At 40.6% G+C, this 20,184-nt stretch overlaps 1 protein-coding gene across 1 annotated transcript in view; it reads right to left on the bottom strand.

Moving 5' to 3' along the window:
* Window positions 1-9,482, bottom strand: part of Ankle2 (ankyrin repeat and LEM domain-containing protein 2) — a 54,614-nt gene extending 45,132 nt beyond the window's left edge. Inside the window, exon 1 of the mRNA XM_053783193.2 lies at window positions 9,376-9,482. The gene's annotated coding sequence lies outside the window, so the exon portion shown is untranslated. The remainder of the gene's footprint in view (window positions 1-9,375) is intronic.
* Window positions 9,483-20,184: the final 10,702 nt, after the last annotated feature.

Below are 20,184 nucleotides of genomic sequence, written 5' to 3'. Positions count from 1 at the left end.
GTAATAAGTAATACATATTTTATGAAAAAGAGGATAAATAAGTATACAAGGTATGATATAGCACGTAATGAAAGTAGTTTGTTAGATTATGTATTGGTGGATAAAAGGTTGATGGGTAGGCTTCAGGATGTACATGTGTATAGAGGGGCAACTGATATATCAGATCATTATTTAGTTGTAGCTACAGTTAGAGTAAGACATAGATGGGACAAAAGAAAAATGGCAACAACAAGTAGGAGAGGTGAAAGTGTATAACCTAAGAGAGGAGGAAGTTAGGGTGAGATATAAGCAACTATTGGCAGAAAGATGGGCTAGTGCAAGTATGAGTAGTGGGGAGGGGGGTTGAAGAGGGTTGGAATAGTTTTAAAAATGCAGTATTAGAATGTGGGGCAGAAGTTTGTGGATATAGGAGGGTGAGTGCAGGAGGAAAGAGGAGTGATTGGTGGAATGATGAAGTAAAGGGTGTGATAAAAGAGAAAAAGTTAGCTTATGAGAGGTTTTTACAAAGCAGAAGTGTTATAAGAAGAGTAAAGTATATGGAGAGTAAAAGAAAGGTGAAGAGAGTGGTGAGAGAGTGCAAAAGGAGAGCAGATGATAGAGTGGGAGAGACACTGTCAAGAAATTTTGATGAAAATAAGAAAAAATTTTGGAGTGAGATAAACAAGTTAAGAAAGCCTAGGGAACGAATTCATTTGTCAGTTAAAAACAGAGTAGGGGAGTTAGTAGATGGGGGGCTGGAGGTATTGGGTAGATGGCAGGAATATTTTGAGGAACTTTTAAATGTAGATGAAGAAAGGGAGGTGGTAATTTCATGCACTGGTCAGGGAGGTATAATATCTTTTAGGAGTGAAGAAGAGCAGGATGTGAGTGTGGGGGAGGTGTGTGAGGCATTACGTAGAATGAAAGGGGAATAGAGCAGCTGGAACTGACGGGATCATGGCAGAAATGTTAAAAGCAGGGGGGATATAGTGTTGGGGTGGTTGGTATTTTTGTTTAATAATTGTATGAAAGAGGGGAAGGTACCTAGGGATTGGCAGAGAGCTTGTATAGTTCCTTTATATAAAAGGAAGGGGGACAAAAGAGATTGTAAAAATTATAGAGGAATAAGTTTCCTGAGTATACCAGGGAAAGTGTACGGTAGGGTTATTATTGAAAGAATTAGAGGTAAGACAGAGAGTAGGCTTGCAGATGAGCAAGGAGGCTTTAGAGTGGGTAGGAGATGTGTAGATCAAGTGTTTACATTGAAGCATATATGTGAACAATATTTAGATAAAGGTAGGGAAGTTTTCATTGCATTTATGGATTTAGAAAAGGCATATGATAAAGTGGATAGGGGAGCAGTGTGGCAGATGTGAGGCTCAGGTTAGGGTGTGTAGAAGAGAGGGAGATTACATCCTGGTAAAAGTAGGTCTTAGACAGGGATGCATAATGTCACCATGGTTGTTTAATATATTTATAGATGGGGTTGTAAAAAAAGTAAATGCTAGGGTGTTGGGGAGAGGGGTGGGATTAAATTATGGGGAATCAAATACAAAATGTGAGTTGACACAGTTACTGTTTGCTGATGATACTGTGCTTATGGGAGATTCTAAAGAAAAGTTGCAAAGGTTAGTGGACGTGTTTGGGAGCGTGTGTAAAGGTAGAAAGTTGAAAGTGAACATAGATAAGAGTAAACTGATGAGGGTATCAAATGATTTAGATAAAGAAAAATTGGATATCACATTGGAGAGGAGGAGTATGGAAGAAGTGAATGTTTTCAGATATTTGGGAGTTGACGTATCAGTGGGTGGGTTCATAAAGGATGAGGTTAACCATAGAACTGATGAAGGAAAAAAGATGAGCGGTGCATTGAGGTATATGTGAAGACAAAAAACTTTATCTATGGAGGCAAAGAAGGGAATGTATGAAAGTACAGTGCTACCAACTCTTATATGGGTGTGAAGCTTGGGTTGTAAATGCTGCAGCGAGGAGGCGGTTGGAGGCAGTGGAGATGTCCTGTCTAAGGGCAATGTGTGGTGTAAATATTATGCAGAAAATTAGGAGTGTGGAAATTAGAAGGTGTGGAGTTAATAAAATTATTAGTCAGAGGGCTGAAGAGGGGTTGTTGAGGTGGTTTGGTAATTTAGAGAGAATGGATCAAAGTAGAATGACATGGAGAGCGTATAAATCTGTAGGGAAAGGAAGGCGGGGTAGGGGTTGTCCTCGAAAAGGGTGGAGGGAGAGGGGTAAAGTTGGTTTTGTGGGCGAGGGACTTGGATTTCCAGCAAGTGTGCGTGAGCGTGTTAGATAGGAGTGAATGGAGACAAATGGTATTTGGGACCTGACGAGCTGTTGGAGAGTAAGCAGGGTAATATTTAGTGAAGGGATTCAGGGAATACGGTTATTTTTATATAGCCGGACTCGAGTACTGGAAATGGGAAGTACAATGCCTGCACTTTAAAGGCGGGGTTTGGGATATTGGAAGTTTGGAGGGATATGTTATATATCTTTATATATGCTTCTAAACTGCTGTATCTGGGCACCTCTGCAAAAACAGTGATTATGTATGAATGTGGTGAAAGTGTTGAATGATGATGAAAGTATTTTCTTTTTGGGGATTTTCTTTCTTTTTGAGTCACCCTGCCTCGGTGGGAGACAGCTGATTTGTTGAAAAAAATAATAATAATAATATTATTAGTATTATTATTATATTAAATTTCATGAAGTGCTAAACCAGTGCAGATCATTCAATGCGAAGAGTGGATACTTGGTTCACTAATCACAACCGGATTTCTGAACAGTCAGGCTATTGGTGTTCTGTCCCTGAAAAGGTATAAAGAATGAAAGCAGATTAAGGGAGGGCAGGGTGACATGAGGAGGGAATGAGATAAGGGGAGAGAAAGGGATGGTTGGGGGAAAACAAGGAACTGAAGAAGAAAGGGGTGAGGGATAGTGTTTGTTTAGAATAGGTTAGTTAGGCTGAATTAATAACTACTGGTGTATGGATATCTAGCTTAGTGTGCACCCACAGGTCATCCTGTGAGCATTAGCACAAAAGAAATTACAAGGGTTACAAATGTCTTTACTAAACCCAACTGGGCAAATAGTTGCATCTTCAAATATTAACCCTTAAACGGTCCAAAGAGATCAACGTTCAAATTCGTATTGCTACAAAAGTAGATCTACATTTTTTTACATATTTTCAATAACAAAAAAAAATGTAGATAAAAGTTTTTTTTACACGTTTTCAAATGTAAAACAAAAAAGATCTACAATTTTTTTACATACTTTCAGATGTTGAAAAAACATATATATACGTTTGGACCATTTAAGGGTTAAAGAGAACGATAGTTATTCTTTATGATAGTTATTCATACATTACAATCTCATTTACTAATTAATTTATGTAACTAATTCCAAAGCTAGTTAGACAAATTCTGTCCACTTTTAAGAACATAAGAAAGGAGCACTGCAGCAGGTCTATTGGCCCATGCTAAGCAAGTCCAAGTCACCTACTGGTCCAAGCTAGTCAGATCCAACTCTCACTCACCCATACCCACTCATGTATTTGTCTAACCTATTTTTAAAGCTACACAATGTTTTAACTTCAATGACATTACTTGTTACTCATCCACAACTATATTACCAAACCAGTGCTCTCCTATATGAAGAACAAAAAAGCATAATATCGTGACAGGAACAATACACAAATAACCTGCACACAAGAGAGAAAAGCCTATGATGATGTTTCGATCCATCTTGTACCATTCGGTCCAAGATGGGCCAAAACGTCATCATAAGCCTTTCTCTCCCATGTGTGGGTTATTTGTGCTTCTCTATATCTTTTCCTAATTTAAATGCTTCCAATTTGAACCCATTGCTGTGGGTTCTGTCACAAGTAGATATTTTTAGCATGTTATTTACATCCCCTTTATTTATTCCTGTTTTTCATTTATGTATATACCTTAATCGTATCCCCCCTATTTCTACACCTTTCTAGCAAGTGCAGATTCAGGGCCCTCGGTCTATCCTCATAGGAAAGATTTCTCTAATACATGGGATCAACTCTGTCATCTTTTTAAAAAGCAAAACTTTACTCTTGATATTAAGTGTATTGTTAAAATAACTGTCACTCACAGAAAAAGTTTACTTCTATTCAACTAATACATGTGTACTTATTTCTTCCCACAATTTTCCAGTTCATTGTAAATCCATCAATCAGTACAGTATATCACAACAACAACAATAAGCAGAACTGAGTTAAGATAAGAACATAAGAACATAAGAACGAAGGAACACTGCAGAAGGCCTACTGGCCCATGCGAGGCAGGTCCAAGTCTCCTACCGGCTTAAGCCAATGCACCCAACCTAGTCAGGTCAGGTCACATTGACTTAAGGGAGGAACACGGCAACCGACCTGGTAGCACAAGCTATCAGGTCCAACTCACACCCACCCACATCCACTCATGTATTTATCCAACCTATTTTTAAAGCTACACAACGTTCTGGCCTCTATAACTGTACTCGGGAGCTTGTTCCACTCATCCACAACTCTATTACCAAACCAGTACTTTCCTATATCCTTCCTGAATCTGAATTTTTCCAACTTAAAACCATTGCTGCGAGTCCTGTTTAGGCTAGATATTTTCAGCACACTATTTACATCCCCTGTCTTCCATTTATACACCTCAATTATATTCCCCCCTAATTCTACGTCTTTCTAGAGTGCAGATTCAGGGCCCTTAGTCTATCCTCATAGGGAAGGTTTCTGATACATGGGATCAACTTTGTCATCCTCCTTTGTACATTTTCCAGAGAATTTATATCCATTCTGTAATACGGTGACCAAAACTGTGCAGCATAATCTAAATGAGGCCTAACCAAGGATGTATAGAGTTGAAGAACAACCTGAGGACTCCTATTATTTATGCTTCTTGATATGAAGCCAAGGATTCTATTAGCTTTATTGCGAACACTTATGCACTGTTGTCTTGGTTTCAGATTACTGCTAACCAGAACTCCTAAATCTTTTTCGCAATCCGTAATATTAAGACCTACATTATTTAGTTTATATGTGGCATGGTTGTCCTGTCCAACATTTAGAACTTTGCATTTGTCTATATTAAACTGCATCTGCCACTTCTCCGACCACTGCATCAGTCTATTAAAATCTTCCTGGAGTGCTCGAATGTCCTCGTCAGAATGAATTCGACGGCCTATTTTGGTGTCATCAGCAAACTTGCCGATGTCGCTCTTTATGCCCTCATCTATGTCGTTTATGTAGATTGTGATTTGATTTGATTCTTTTTATTTATTAATATAATTTGAGCAGAGCATCACAACTTGATGTAAAATACAATGAAATCTTAACTCTGAGTAAATGTTACTACTCTTACAGCCATTCCCTGGAACAGGAAGTGTTTCTGATATCTTCTGATAATTAAGTTTATTTAGGTATGCATAAGTACAATTATAAGAACATAAGAACGAAGGAACACTGCAGAAGGCCTACTGGCCCATGCGAGGCAGGTCCAAGTCTCCTACCGGCTTAAGCCAATGCACCCAACCTAGTCAGGTCAGGTCACATTGACTTAAGGGAGGAACACGGCAACCGACCTGTTAGCACAAGCTATCAGGTCTAACTCACACCCACCCACATCTACTCATGTATTTATCCAACCTATTTTTAAAGCTACACAACGTTCTGGCCTCTATAACGGTACTTGGGAGTTTGTTCCACTCATCCACAACTCTATTACCAAACCAGTACTTTCCTATATCCTTCCTGAATCTGAATTTTTCCAACTTAAAACCATTGCTGCGAGTCCTGTCTAGGCTAGATACTTTCAGCACACTATTTACATCCCCTTTATTTATTCCTGTCTTCCACTTATACACCTCAATCATATCCCCCCTAATTCTACGTCTTTCTAGAGAGTGCAGTTTCAGGGCCCTTAGTCTATCCTCATAGGGAAGGTTTCTGATACATGGGATCATCTTTGTCATCCTCCTTTGTACATTTTCCAGAGAATTTATATCCATTCTGTAATACGGTGACCAAAACTGTGCAGCATAATCTAAATGAGGCCTAACCAAGGATGTATAGAGTTGAAGAACAACCTGAGGACTCCTATTATTTATGCTTCTTGATATGAAGCCAAGGATTCTATTAGCTTTATTGCGAACACTTATGCACTGTTGTCTTGGTTTCAGATTACTGCTAACCAGAACTCCTAAATCTTTTTCGCAATCCGTAATATTAAGATCTACATTATTTAGTTTATATGTGGCATGGTTATTGTCCTGTCCAACATTTAGAACTTTGCATTTGTCTATATTAAACTGCATCTGCCACTTCTCCGACCACTGCATCAGTCTATTCAAATCTTCCTGGAGTGCTCGAATGTCCTCGTCAGAATGAATTCGACGGCCTATTTTGGTGTCATCGGCAAACTTGCCGATGTCGCTCTTTATGCCCTCATCTATATCGTTTATGTAGATTGTGAACAGCAGGGGGCCCAACACTGACCCCTCTGGAACACCGCTCGTGACGCTTCCCCACTCTGATTTCTCCCCATTTATGCAAACTCTCTGCTGCCTATTTGTCAACCATGCCTCTATCCAGGAAAAAATTTCTCCTCCTATTCCATGTGCTTTAATTTTCCTCAATAGTCTCTGATGTGGGACCCTGTCAAAAGCCTTACTGAAGTCCATATACACAATATCATATTCATTACCATGATCTACCTCCTCAAATACCTTAGTAAAAAAAGTTAATAAATTCGTAAGGCAGGAACGCCCCTTTGTAAAACCATGCTGAGATTCGTTGATTAATTTATGCTTTTCAAGGTGGCTACGAACTGCCTCGGCAATTATTGATTCCATAAATTTTCCCACTATGGAGGTTAGGCTTATTGGTCTATAGTTCGAAGCTAAGGACCTGTCACCTGTTTTGAAAATAGGTATTACATTTGCCATTTTCCACTTATCTGGCACCATGCCAGTTTGTAGTGATATGTTGAAAAGATTAGCCAAAGGTGTGCTAAGCTCCTCTTTACATTCCTTTAGAACCCTTGCATACAGTTCATCAGGGCCTGGGGATTTGTTAGGTTTTAATTTATCTATTTGCCTAAGGACCATGTCACTTGTGACCCTAATAGTGCACAGTTTATTATCGTCCTGTTCTACATAATTTATCATTACTGGAATATCGCTGGTATCCTCATGTGTAAAAACTGAGAGGAAGTATGTGTTAAAAATTCTACACATTTCCTTATCACTGTCAGTGAGCTGACCCGAGGAACTTTTGAGTGGGCCTATCTTGTCCCTGATCTTACTTCTGTATACCTGAAAGAATCCTTTTGGGTTAGTCTTCGATTCTCTTGCAACTTTAACCTCATAATCTCTTTTTGCTTTTCTAATTCCCTTTTTTATTTCTCTCTTTAACTGAATATATCGATTTCTTAATTGCCCCTCTCCTCTTTTGATTTGCCTATATATGCCTCTCTTTTGACCAATCAGATATTTTAATCTATTGTTCATCCATTTAGGATCATTTTTGTTTGATCTGATTTCCCTATTTGGAACATAATTTGACTGAGCAGCTAGAACTATGCCCTGGAAAGCATCATATCGGCAACCATCACCACCTACCTGACCCTTAGTCAGGTCATTCCAGTTCAGCCCACCTAAGTAATTTTTCAGTCCTATGAAATCAGCCAAGCGAAAGTCAGGGACGGAGACTTGATTGTCATTATTAGGGGAATTCCATGATATATTAAAACTGAGTGATTTGTGATCACTCTCCCCAAGCTCATCATTAACCTCAAGATTATTAATTAGTGTTTCCCTACTGGCAAGAACCAAGTCAAGGAGGTTATTTCCCCTAGTTGGCTCTGTCACAAACTGTTTTAAAAAACAATCCTGGATCGTATCAAGAAAGTCACCCGACTCTAAATTTCCTGTCAAATTGCTCCAGTCAATCTGTCTATAGTTGAAATCTCCCATTAGCACAACATTTTCGTATGTAGATGCCTTACGAATTTCGTCCCATAGAAGTTTACTGCACTCCCTATCAAGATTTGGGGCCCTGTAAATCACACCCAAAATTAATTTTTCTCGGCCCTCGAGAAGCTGTAACCAAACAGATTCAGTGGCTGACGCTTCTAATTTAATATCTTGTCTAACACAACAATTTAAATTGTCTCTGACATACATCGCTACTCCACCACCTTTCCTGTTGACCCTGTCAGTGTGGAATAATTTATAGCCTTGTATGTGACATTCAGAGGGCATCTCTCCATCTTTCAGATTGAGCCAGGTCTCTGTTATAGCAATAATATCTATGTTTCCTGCACTTGCAATTAATCTTAGCTCATCTATCTTATTTCTAACACTCCTGCTATTAGTATAGTAAACCTTAAGGGAGCTAGTCCCTTGCTGCCCTCTGCTGTCCCCCTTTGTTTGCTGACCTGTTCTATTGTCTTTATTTATAACTTCATGCTGAATGCCTTTTATACATTTACTGTTTCCAACCCTAGTGTTGCAACCTGCTTGTTTCCCACACACACCCATACCTCTATCTTCCATCAGTTTAAAATCATAGGCATTTCACCAATGGCCTTCTCAATCGAGTCTGCAAGTGCTACCACCCCTGCCCCAGAGAGATGTACCCCATCCTAGTAACAAACATAAGTGTAAATTACTTACGATAACAATAAAAATAGTCAAAGTGACTTATTTTCATTGGGGTAAAAATGTTAGTCTGGGCTTAATAAGTTTATTTAGGCATAGGTACACATAAGTACAACTATCATACATAGTATAAATTACGTAGGATAACCCAAAAAAGCCAAAAAGTGATTCATTTCCACTGGGGTCCTTATGGATGTTGGTCCAGACTAACCTAACAACGAAATCCACTGTATCACCAAGACCATTTGCAATATCAAAGCACTTATTTTAAAGGAAGGATAGACAAATACATCAGTGGAATGAGTGTGTAAGCAAGACCTGATAAAAATGGACCAGTAGGCATAATGCACAATTTCTCTACTCTATATTCTTTATTTCCTACAAATTGTTTCCTGGGGCACTTCCTACACCTGCGTCTGCTGCTGCAATTTTTACGGCTGTATCTATAATAAATAAGACTGGAACAATACAAAAATAACTCGCACACTGGAGAATGAAACCTATAAGTGGGTTATTTGTGTCTTCTGAACCGTATTTATTGCAGCTATAACCTCCAGTTGCTGCTCCACCTACAGCAAAGCACTCTTCATCCTACACTACATTTTTGCTGCATCTACTAAAACTTTCCTCTATCATTCACTTCCGAGCCATCTGGAAGGCCAACAAATATTCATTAAAACCATTTAACCACATTATCATTACCACTAAACGCTGATCTTGCTCCAAAAACCAATGTGCCCGACCCACTCATGTAAAAAACCTCCGTTAAATAGCCTGGCAGCCTAGCTGGGGCTTCTCGCTTCTTCTTGTTCATTCAGGGTTATATACAGGAGTATTTAGGTATAATATTTATATAAACACAATATTTATTAGAGATGAGAAGCTGATTTTATTTGTTTTGAATACTTTTACATTTTCCGAAGTGAGTGTTGCCTACCAGTGTTGTTTATTTGGTATGTTGTATGGAAAATATATGTTACGTGATCTTTGGTTGCCCTAGACGGATACGTTCGGATTACTTTGTTTTCTCCAAGCCAAAAACAACAGCAGCAGCAACGACAACGACGATGATAACGACAACGACGATGATAACGACAACGACGATGACGACAAGAATAACGACGACAACAGTGACATCATCATTATCATTAAGCATCATCAAACATAAGAAAGGAGGAGCACTGCAGCAGGCCTGTTGGCCCATACTAGGCAGGTCCTTCACAATCATCAAAGATCATCATCTACAAAGTGCCAGATGGATATGTGGACCAGCGGGACACCAGCAGCAACAGCCTGATGGACCAAGCAAGCATCAGACAAGCCTGGCCCAGGGCCGGGCTGCAGGGTTGGAAAAACTCTCGAAACTCATAACACAAGAAAGAACACTGCCATAGGCCTACTGGCCCATGCGAGGCAGGTCCAAGTCTCCTACTGGCTTAAGCCAATGCCCTAACCTAGTTAGGTCAGGTCACATTCACTTAAGGAAGGAGCACGGCATATGACTTAGTAGCACAAGCTAGCCAGTTCCAACTCACACCCACCCTCACCTATTCATGTATTTATCCAACCTATTTTTAAAATTACACAACGTTTTAGCCTCTACAACTACTCGGGAGTTTGTTCCACTCATCCACAACTCGATTACCAAACCAGTGTTTTCCTATATCTTTCCCGAATCTGAATTTTTCCAACTTGAAACCATTGCTGCGAGTCCTGTCTATGTTAGATATTTTTAGTACGCTATTTACATCCACTTTGATAAATTAGACACATGTGCAACTCTTGGGTATCTTTATTGAGGAAACGTTTCGCCACACAGTGGCTTCATCAGTCCATACAAAGGAGAATCTTGAAGAACAGGAGGAGAATGAGGTAATCAGTCCCTCAACCTTGAGTCGATGTGGTCAGTCCATCAATCTTGAATGATTGATGGACTGACCACATCGACTCAAGGTTGAGGGACTGATTACCTCATTCTCCTCCTGTTCTTCAAGATTCTCCTTTGTATGGACTGATGAAGCCACTGTGTGGCGAAACGTTTCCTCAATAAAGATACCCAAGAGTTGCACATGTGTCTAATTTATCAACATGTCGGTTCTCTGAACCATTCATCCACATCCACTTTATTTATTCCTGTTTTCCATTTATACACCTCAATAATATCCTCCCTAATTCTACGCCTTTCTAGAGAGTGCAGATTCAGGGCCCTCAGTCTATCTTCATAGGGAAGATTTCTGATACATGGGAATTACTTTGTCATCCTCCTTTGCACGTTTTCCAGATAATTTATATCCATTCTGTAATACGGTGACCAAAACTGTGCAGCATAATCTAAATGAGGCCTAACCAAGGATATATAGAGTTGAACTACCTGAGGACTCCTGTTATTTATGCTTCTTGATATGAAGCCAAGAATTCTGTTCGCTTTATTACGAAAACTTATGCACTGTTGTCATGGTTTTAGGTTACTGCTAACCAGAACCCCCAAATCCTTTTCGCAATCCATAGTATTAAGATCTACATTATTTAGTTTATATGTGGCATGGTTATTTTCCTGTCCAATGTTTAGAACTTTGCATTTGTCTATATTAAACTGCATCTGCCACTTCTCTGACCACTGCATTAGTCTATTCAAATCTTGCTGGAGTGTTCTAATGTCCTCTTCAGAATGAATTGGACGGCCTATTTTGGTGTCATCGACAAACTTGCTTATGTCGCTATTTATTCCCTCATCTATGTCATTTATGTAGATCGTGAACAATAAGTGGCCCAACACTGACACCTGTGGAACACCGCCCGTGACGCTTCCCAACTATGATTTCTCCCCATTTATGCAAACTCTGCTACCTATTTGTCAACTATGCCTCTATCCAGGAAAAAAATTCTTCTATTCCGTGTACTTTAATTTTCGTCAATAGTCTCTGATGTGGGACTCTATCAAAAGCCTTACTGAAGTCCATATGTACAGTATCATATTCATTACCATGATCTACCTCCTCAAATACCTTAGTGAAACAAATTAATAAAGTCGTAAGGCATGAACGTCCTTTTGTGTACAGTTCATCAGGGCCTGGGGATTTGTCTAAGGACCATGTCACTTGTGACCCTAATCGTGCTTAGTTTATTATCTTGTTCTACGTAATTTATTTCTGGAATATCGCTAATATCTTCCTCATCCAAGGTAAAAATATATCATCATCATTGTCGTCCTTATTTATATTAATTAACCACATATTACATAGAGTATTCCACATATATACAATAACTTCAATAATTACAACACTTATAGAGAAAATATCGGTGTAAATTATGTCGATAGTCTGTACACCTATTGTTAACAGTTTTATAAATATGGTCCAAGTCGGACCGAAACGTCGTGATAAGTTTTTCTCCTATGTGCGGCTTATTTGTGTATTGTTCCATTCACGGTGTTGTGCCTTTTTGTTCCCTATCCATTTCCTTCACCCGTCTCCATCTTTCTTTCCTTTCTCTTGTTCCCCTTTTAACCTATGCTCCTCCTAGATATCTTTATCTATTTATTTTAAGAATACACTACGCCCGTCATGTTGAAATTGGTATAAAATACCGACAAGTTGAAGATTAAGACCATGGAGCTGAACTCATCTCCAGACTGAGGGACTGACCACCTCAACTACTTTTTCTCCAAGGTTGATGGACCGATTACATCATCTTTATGTCACTAGTACACCTGCTCCCTCTGTACTTGACTGAAGAAGCCTACTGTGTAGGCGAAACGTTTCATATATCACAGTTGCACATGTGTCTTAATGAACATTAAAATGGTACAAAATACCGACAGGTTGTTAGGAAAGACACATATGCAACAGTTAGGTATCTTTATAAAGATACCTATCTGCTGCATATGTGTCTTTCCTAACAACATGTGTCTTAATCTTCAAACCGATTATGTTGTTGGGCGAGACATCAGCTAGTCTTAAATTATTCCTTTTATACCACAACACTCGGCAACTTTGTTAATGTACTCGGTTCACTAATGATGCTTCTCTGCATCCGTTGATTATTGCACCTATGACCTGCAGGTGGGAAGCACAGACTCCAACGCCCAATTCAGGTGACAAGGTTGAAAACTAGCGTATCGTCATAATTCATTGGTTGACCTTGACCTTTCTCAGGTCAGCTAGGCAGTGGTGAAACTCGTAGGCCTGCCTAGCATGTGAGAGCAGGTCTACATTTGCTTTATTTTTCACCCCTTCTCTAGTTTTTATCTTTAATTATTTTATTAACTTCACTATCACTCTACTTTTCACTTGAATTCGCTTCACTAATCCAATAATTTCCACATTAACAGGAAACTCGGTGATAAGAGAGTTGAACGATGCTTTTGGCAACACTCACAGGTAGAAAATAATTGGTCTGATGTTTAGGTAGCCTCGTACTTCTCACTTCATTTTTTTTATCATAAATATCGTTATAACACTGCCTTAATTAATGCATGTAAAATATGTTTCTAGTTAATTTTGCTTCCGGAACACTCCACACTTTAGGTTTCTTAAAATCACTGTTGAGGTGCATGGATATTCCGTGAGAAAAAAAAAATGTTTGGCGTGAACAGTCGGTCTCAACTGTACTCGCCTAATTGTGGTTGCAGGGGTCGGTTCATAGTTCCTGGCCCCTCGTCACTGGTCGCCACTAGGTCACTCCCTCCCTGCTCCGTGAGGTTTATCATACCTCTTCTTAAAGTTGTGTATGGATCCTGCCTCCACCACCTCCCTTTCCAGACTATTCCACTTCCTGACAACTCTATGACTAAAGAAGTACTTCCTAACATCCCTGTGACTCATCTGAGTCTTCAACTTCCAGTTGTGACCCCTTGCTGGTGTGTCCCATCTTTGAAACATCCTGTCCCTGTCCACGCTGTCGATTCCTCTCAGAATTTATATGTTGTTATCATGTCCTCCCCCTATCCCTCCTGTCCTCCAGTGTCGTCAGGTCGATTTCCCTTAATCTCTCCTCGTAGGACATACCCCTTAACTCCGGGACTAGTCTTGTTGCAAACCTTTGCACTTTCTCTAATTTCCTGACGTGCTTGGCCAGATGTGGTTTCCAAAGTGGTGCTGCATACTCCCGTATGGGCCTGATGTACATGGTGTACAGAGTCCTGAGCGACTCTTTACTGAGATGTCGGAATGCTATTTTTAGGTTTGCTTGTCGCCCGTATGTTGCCGCAGCAGTTATTTGGTTGATGTGCGCCTCAGGAGATGTGTTCGGTGTTATACTCACCCCAAGATCCTTTTCCTTGAGTGAGGTTTGTAGTCTTTGGCCCCCCTAGACTGTATTCTTTCTGTAGTCTTCTTTGCCCTTCCCCGATCTTCATGACTTTACACTTAACGGGGTTGAACTCCAGGAGCCATTTGCTGAACCAGGCCTGTAGCCTGTCCAGAACCCTTTGTAGTTCTGCCTTATCCTCCTCTGATTGAGTTCTCCTTATTAATTTGACATCTTCTGCAAAGACACTTCTGAGTCTATTCCTTTCCGTCATGTCATTCACATATACCAGACACAGCACCTGCCCACTCCGACACCTCGTTGCGTACCATGACTCGCTGCTACCTTCCTGTCAGGTAGTCTCTGATTAATTGAAGTGCCTTCCCTGTTATACATGCCTGGTCCTCTATCTTTTGCACTAATCTCTTGAGTGGAACTGTGTCAAAAGCCTTCTTACAGTCCAAGAAAATGCAATCTACCCCCCTCTCTCTTGTCTTACTGCTGTCACCTTGTTATAAAACTCAAGTAGATACACAAATAACAAAAAGGCACAATACCGTGACTGGAACGATACACAAATAACCCGCACATAAAAGAGAGAAGCTTACGACGACGTTTCGGTCCGACTTGGACCATTGACAAAGTCAAACTCAAGTAGGTTTGTGATGGTTGTTAGGTAAGACACATATGCAACAGTTAGACAACTTTATTCCGAAACGTTTCGCCTACACAGTAGGCTTCTTCAGTTTGTGATGCAGGATTTCCTATCTCTGAGTCCATGCTGGTTGTCGTTGATAACCTCATTCCCTTCTAAGTGCTCCACCACTCTTCTACTGATAATCTTCTCCACGATTTTGCACATTATGCATGTCAGTGGTACTGGTCTGTAGTTTAATGCTGCGTGTTTCCTTTTTTAAAAAATAGAACTACATTTGCTGTCTTCCATACCTCAGAGAGCTGCCCTGCTTCGACAGATGTGTTGAAGATTGTTGTTAAAGAGATGTTATGTGGCCCCATCGCCTTTGAGGTATCTAGTTCGCTTAGCGTCTTCCTTGGTAGTATGTATTGTGTTTAGCACTTGGTGGTGTACCCCACCCCTCCGTGTTTCACAGTCTCCACTGTGAATACTTCTTTAAATCTCATGTTGCGCTCCTCACATACTTCTCGGCCATTTCCTGTGATCTCGCCTCCTTCTTTCCTCAGTTTGATTACCTAGTCCTTGAATGTTGTTTTCCTCTTGATGTGACTATACAACAGCTCTGGGCCGGACTTGGCTTTCGCTGCTGTCATTTTTGTATTGTCGTTGGGCCTCCCTTCTTACCTGTGCATATTCATTTCTAGCTGTTTAACTATTCTCGTTATTCTCCTGGGTCCTTTGCTTCCATTCTCTAGCGCGTTTAGTTTTGGCCTCTCGACACCCCTGGGTGAGCCAAGGGCTCGTGTGTGCATACGTGTGTATGGACCTACACCGTGTTCCTGTGCCTGCAGACTGTCACTTTCTCCCAACCCTTATTTGCCTCTAGCTTTTAGAATGCTAATAACTGTTTCTGACTCTTAGGCTCTCTAGGGTTGAGTGGACCCTTAACTTCCAAAAATAGCAGTATACCTGGAGCTTCTTTTATCTGACCATTAACCACAGAATAGGTGAATACTTGTTGTCTGGCAGCGAAGTGATGGTCTGGAGGGTAGCTTGTTGTCCTTGCTGCATTGTTGTTGCTATACTGCAGGGATCCTTCCAAATTTTTGGCAGATATTCTAATTATTTAACTCATCTCATATGCACTCCGCTCGACAGATAAGTTTTGTACACAAAACTTATCTGTGGGCACAGCACATACCCAGACGGATGCCTACTGCTCTTGTTTTTTGTTTTGTTTCTTTTATTTGTTGTTTTCTCACTCGCTCTATGCTTCCTTTGCTGACAACCCCTTAATCTATAATGTCTTTGCTCTCATTCCTTTCATTTTGGGGACATAAGATAAAATTTCATTTGGTTTTGTAACCCCGGAGGATTAGCCATCCAGGATAACACAAGAAAGGCAGTGCGTCATCCAGGGACTGTCTTATTTCCATTGGTGTCTTACTCTCATCTTGTCCCCCAGGATGCAGCCCACACCAGGCGACTAACACCCAGGGACCTGCTTGCTTGTTAGGTGAACGAGGCAACAGGTGAAAGGTTAGTTTAGTTTAATATCTTTATTATGCACCCAATACCCATCCTGTGGGCGGTTGTTGTTGTTAAAGATTCGCCGGTATTCTCCCGGCCCGGGCCTTTTGCAAGTGGTGGCCCGGCACTGGCTCTCCCTGTCTAGGGAGTGTCTCAGACCTAAGTCTTCCATGGGAGGAGGCACAAGTACCCCCTCATCTTGTGAGCTACAAGCTCGGGCTCAGGCACCAACCCTGCCCTAGAAGGGCTGGGCATGGTGTCGATCGTACCCTTCATCTCTGGGACCAACTGTCCCCAGGCCTAGCCACATTCCCCGCCCTCACGGGGCTCGTGGGGAGAAGCTAGGCCTCTCTGGTCTGCCATCCCCGCCCAAAGGGGGCTAATGGGAATGACAGTCTTGTGAGCTGAAAGCTCTGGCTCAGGCACCTACCCTGCCCTAGAAGGGCTGGGCATGGTGTCGATGATCCCGCTGTATCGTATTACTGTCTGTGGGCGGTAGTCAGAAGATTACAGAGGTACATAATGGGTCCAGGGACTGGACCCCAAAGTTATGATAGCTGAACTAGTTATAACGGTAATGAACTCCAGGTAGATCTGGTCAGTCATGGCAAGTTACACAAGTAATGAACCATCTACACTTCTATACATGGTTACAATCATGAACAAATTACAAAGTAACACCACTCTGTTGTTATTTTTGCATTTATGATCGTTAGTGGCAACACGATGCCTCCCGGTAGGCCTCTTTGCCCCCTCACTCTTTTAGAAAATATTGGCACTTTCAAATTTTCTATTAAATTGTGGCCCTTCCCTCACCTCGCTTTGGAAATCTTGTTTCTGACTTGTGGGGCTGTTCATTGACCTTGTCATCCCCGCCCCTTAACTTACAGCTTGGCAGATTCACTTCCGTCTAGCCTCATGGGCCATACCGTGTCTTCCTCAAACCTACGTATGAAGCTGGCCTACAATACTTTTCTCGTCCAGGTCATTCCACTTCCTGACCACTGAAAGGTTGAGGAAATACTTCCCCCTGAATCATTAATATCTTTAAATTCCAACTGTATCTGCTTGTCCACGTGTCCTGCTTCTCAAAGAATCTTTATTCTAGATGTCACTGCTGACTCATGACGCGGTGCAGGATTCGTTGTTCTGACTGTCACTATGGTAAACCAGGGCAGTATCAACCGCTGTACTCAGTAAACTGTCACTAGTGGACCTTGGCAGCAGCGACCGCTGACTTATCCTTGCTGGATTCAGTGGTCTGTGTGTGTATTTATTTTTTCATAATTTTTTTTTTATATTCCAAATGGGAATACTTAACGTGTTTATCTGATTTTTCTTCTTCCTCTAAGGTTTTTATGTGATAACTTGAGAACACCTCTTCTGATCGGCTCCAAACTTTCCCCGGGTGTGCATCTTAGAGGAAGGTTCGGATTGTTATTAGGCTGGTTAGTTGCCAACTTTCTAATTTTATCCATGCAAATAGTGAAATAGTTTCCATGCTTTAATTTGACACGTAGAAGAAATTCTGGGTCGCTAGTGGAGTAAGTCCCATTTTGACAATTTTAAAAACAATTTTTTTTTCGTACAATACTCCTAAAACGCATTTTCTAAACTTCTTAAAATTTATTCGCCCGATACATTCATTTTAAAGGAAGATTTACAATGTGTTTAGGCTGTCTAGGTACAATATTTTCAATTTAATAACAGTTATAAAAATTGGGATTATTGTTTTCCGTACATTACTTTGTTCAAGCCTCGTCCGAGCGTCATGCTCAGTGTTGGTGTGGCTGTCTCAGGGGAAGGTTCGCATTAATCTTGGGCTGAGTCCCAGTTTACCAGTTTTATTAAAGAAACTGCGAAAATCGGGATATTAGTTACCACGCGATCTATGAGGCTGCAAGTAAACTGTACACCAACAGTTGTGTATACTTTAATCACTAAAAAGGAGGGGTAGATTAGTCAGAAAACAGGACAATGGTTTCCTGACCCGCAGCTGGAGCTTTTGGTCACCTGACCGAGGCCTTCCGCTGGCTGACCAGTCCACCTCTTTAAAAATTAAGGTGATATACATAAAAAGATGGACTGAAGTAAACACCCAGTGTATATACAATGAGAGAGATACACTTCGTGTATATATCTCTCTGAAACATTTCAAAAACTTAAGTGTATTTTAGTTGTAATTTGTAGTGACAATGTATTCTTCTCAAGAATACTCTTCGCTTCATAAGCTTTCAGGAACATGATAGACAAAGTAGACAGTCTGAGGTCATTTACAGCACAACTTGGGAGTACTGATGTACTGTAATAAACTGTTCAACTCGAGTAACTATGCGACTAATGGGGGAATGTGACTAATGGAGAAATGCGACTAATGGAGGAATACGACTAATGGAGAAATGCGACTAATGGAGGAATACGACTAATGGAGGAATGCGACTAATGGAGGAATACGACCAATGGAGGAATGCGACTAATGGAGGAATGTGACTAATGGAGGAATGCGATTAATGGAGGAATGCGACTAATGGAGGAATGCGACTAATGGAGGAATGCGACTACTGGAGGAATGCGACTAATGGAGGAATGCGATTAATGGAGGTATTGAGAGTCATTGATCAGCTCAGTTATGTACTACTGACCCATGCGGCCGCTAGTCATGTTGGAGTAACACTGAAAGTCTGTTAATTTATTTAAAAGCACTGTTTGAACATTAGTCAGCAATATAAAGCGTGCAAAGAGAAGTATAAACTCTCTCTTAGGCTATATATTAGTATTTAACGGAGTACGTGATCATTAAGTAAATCCCGGAGCATTTATTGACAACCTAAGCACGTTGCAACTAGGATTGTATTGTATTGGGAGGAAGTGTTAAATCCGTAGGGATTATCTAGTACCTGGAGATTAGGAGGCTATCAGGTTTAATTCAAGAAAGGGAAGATCAAATTCATTAGATAATAGTAATTTGTAAGATTAGTGATATGAATGTTGAAACAGCCAATAATGGAGCTGTTAATTGCCTACTATGTGTCAATTATATTAGCTGACAAGTAGTCTTCATGGCAGTTACTGCCTTTGTGATAGATATTGTAAATGATTATTTTGAGTAACCGAGGTCCCAGGACCGAAACACATCCCATGAAGACAGAAGCACTGAGTGTATGGCGTCCTTCCATTAATATTGTCCGTATTATTACTCGTATACTTTCTACCTTTACTTATAGCAGTATAACAACATAAAGAACACTGCAGCAGGCCTACTGGCCCATGCGGGGCAGGTCCAAGTCTCCTACCGGCTTAAGCCAATGCCTCAACCTAGTCAGGTCAGGTCACATTCACTTAAGGAAGGAACGCGGCAACTGACCTAGTAGCACAAGCTAATCGGGTCCAACTCACACCCACCCACACCCACTCATGTATTTATCTAACCTACTTTTAAAACTACACAACGTTTTAGCCTCTATAACTGTACTCGGGAGGTGGTCCACTCATCCACAGCTCTATTACCAAACCAGTGCTTTCCTATATCCTTCCTGATCTGAATTTTTCCAACTTGAAACCATTGCTGTGAGTCCTGTCTAGGCTAGATATTTTCAGCACGCTATTTACATCCCCCTCCATTTATTCATGTTTTCCATTTATACACCTCAATCATATCATCCCTAATTCTACGCCTTTCTAGAGAGTACAGATTCAGGGCCTTCAGTCTATCCTCACAGGGAAGATTTCTGATACATGGGAATTACTTTGTCCTCCTCCTTTGTACGCTTTTTCAGAGAATTTATATCCAATCTGTAATACGGTGACCAAAACTGTGCAGCATAATCTGAGGCCTAACCAAGGATATAAAGAGTTGAAGAACAACCTGAGGACTCCTATTATTTATGCTTCTTGATATGAAGCCAAGGATTCTGTTCGCTTTATTACGAACACTTATGCACTGTTGTCATGGTTTTAGATTACTGCTAACCAGAACCCCCAAATCCTTTTCGCAATCCGTAGTATTAAGATCTACATTGTTTAGTTTATATGTGGCATGGTTATTTTCCTGTCCAATGTTTAGAACTTTGCATTTGTCTATATTAAACTGCATCTGC

This window comes from Cherax quadricarinatus, chromosome 57 (genome assembly GCF_038502225.1).
Source record: "Cherax quadricarinatus isolate ZL_2023a chromosome 57, ASM3850222v1, whole genome shotgun sequence".
NCBI lineage: Eukaryota > Metazoa > Arthropoda > Malacostraca > Decapoda > Parastacidae > Cherax > Cherax quadricarinatus.
The sequence above is the reverse complement of the archived record's forward strand: the minus strand, read 5'-3'. Positions and strand labels throughout refer to the sequence as shown.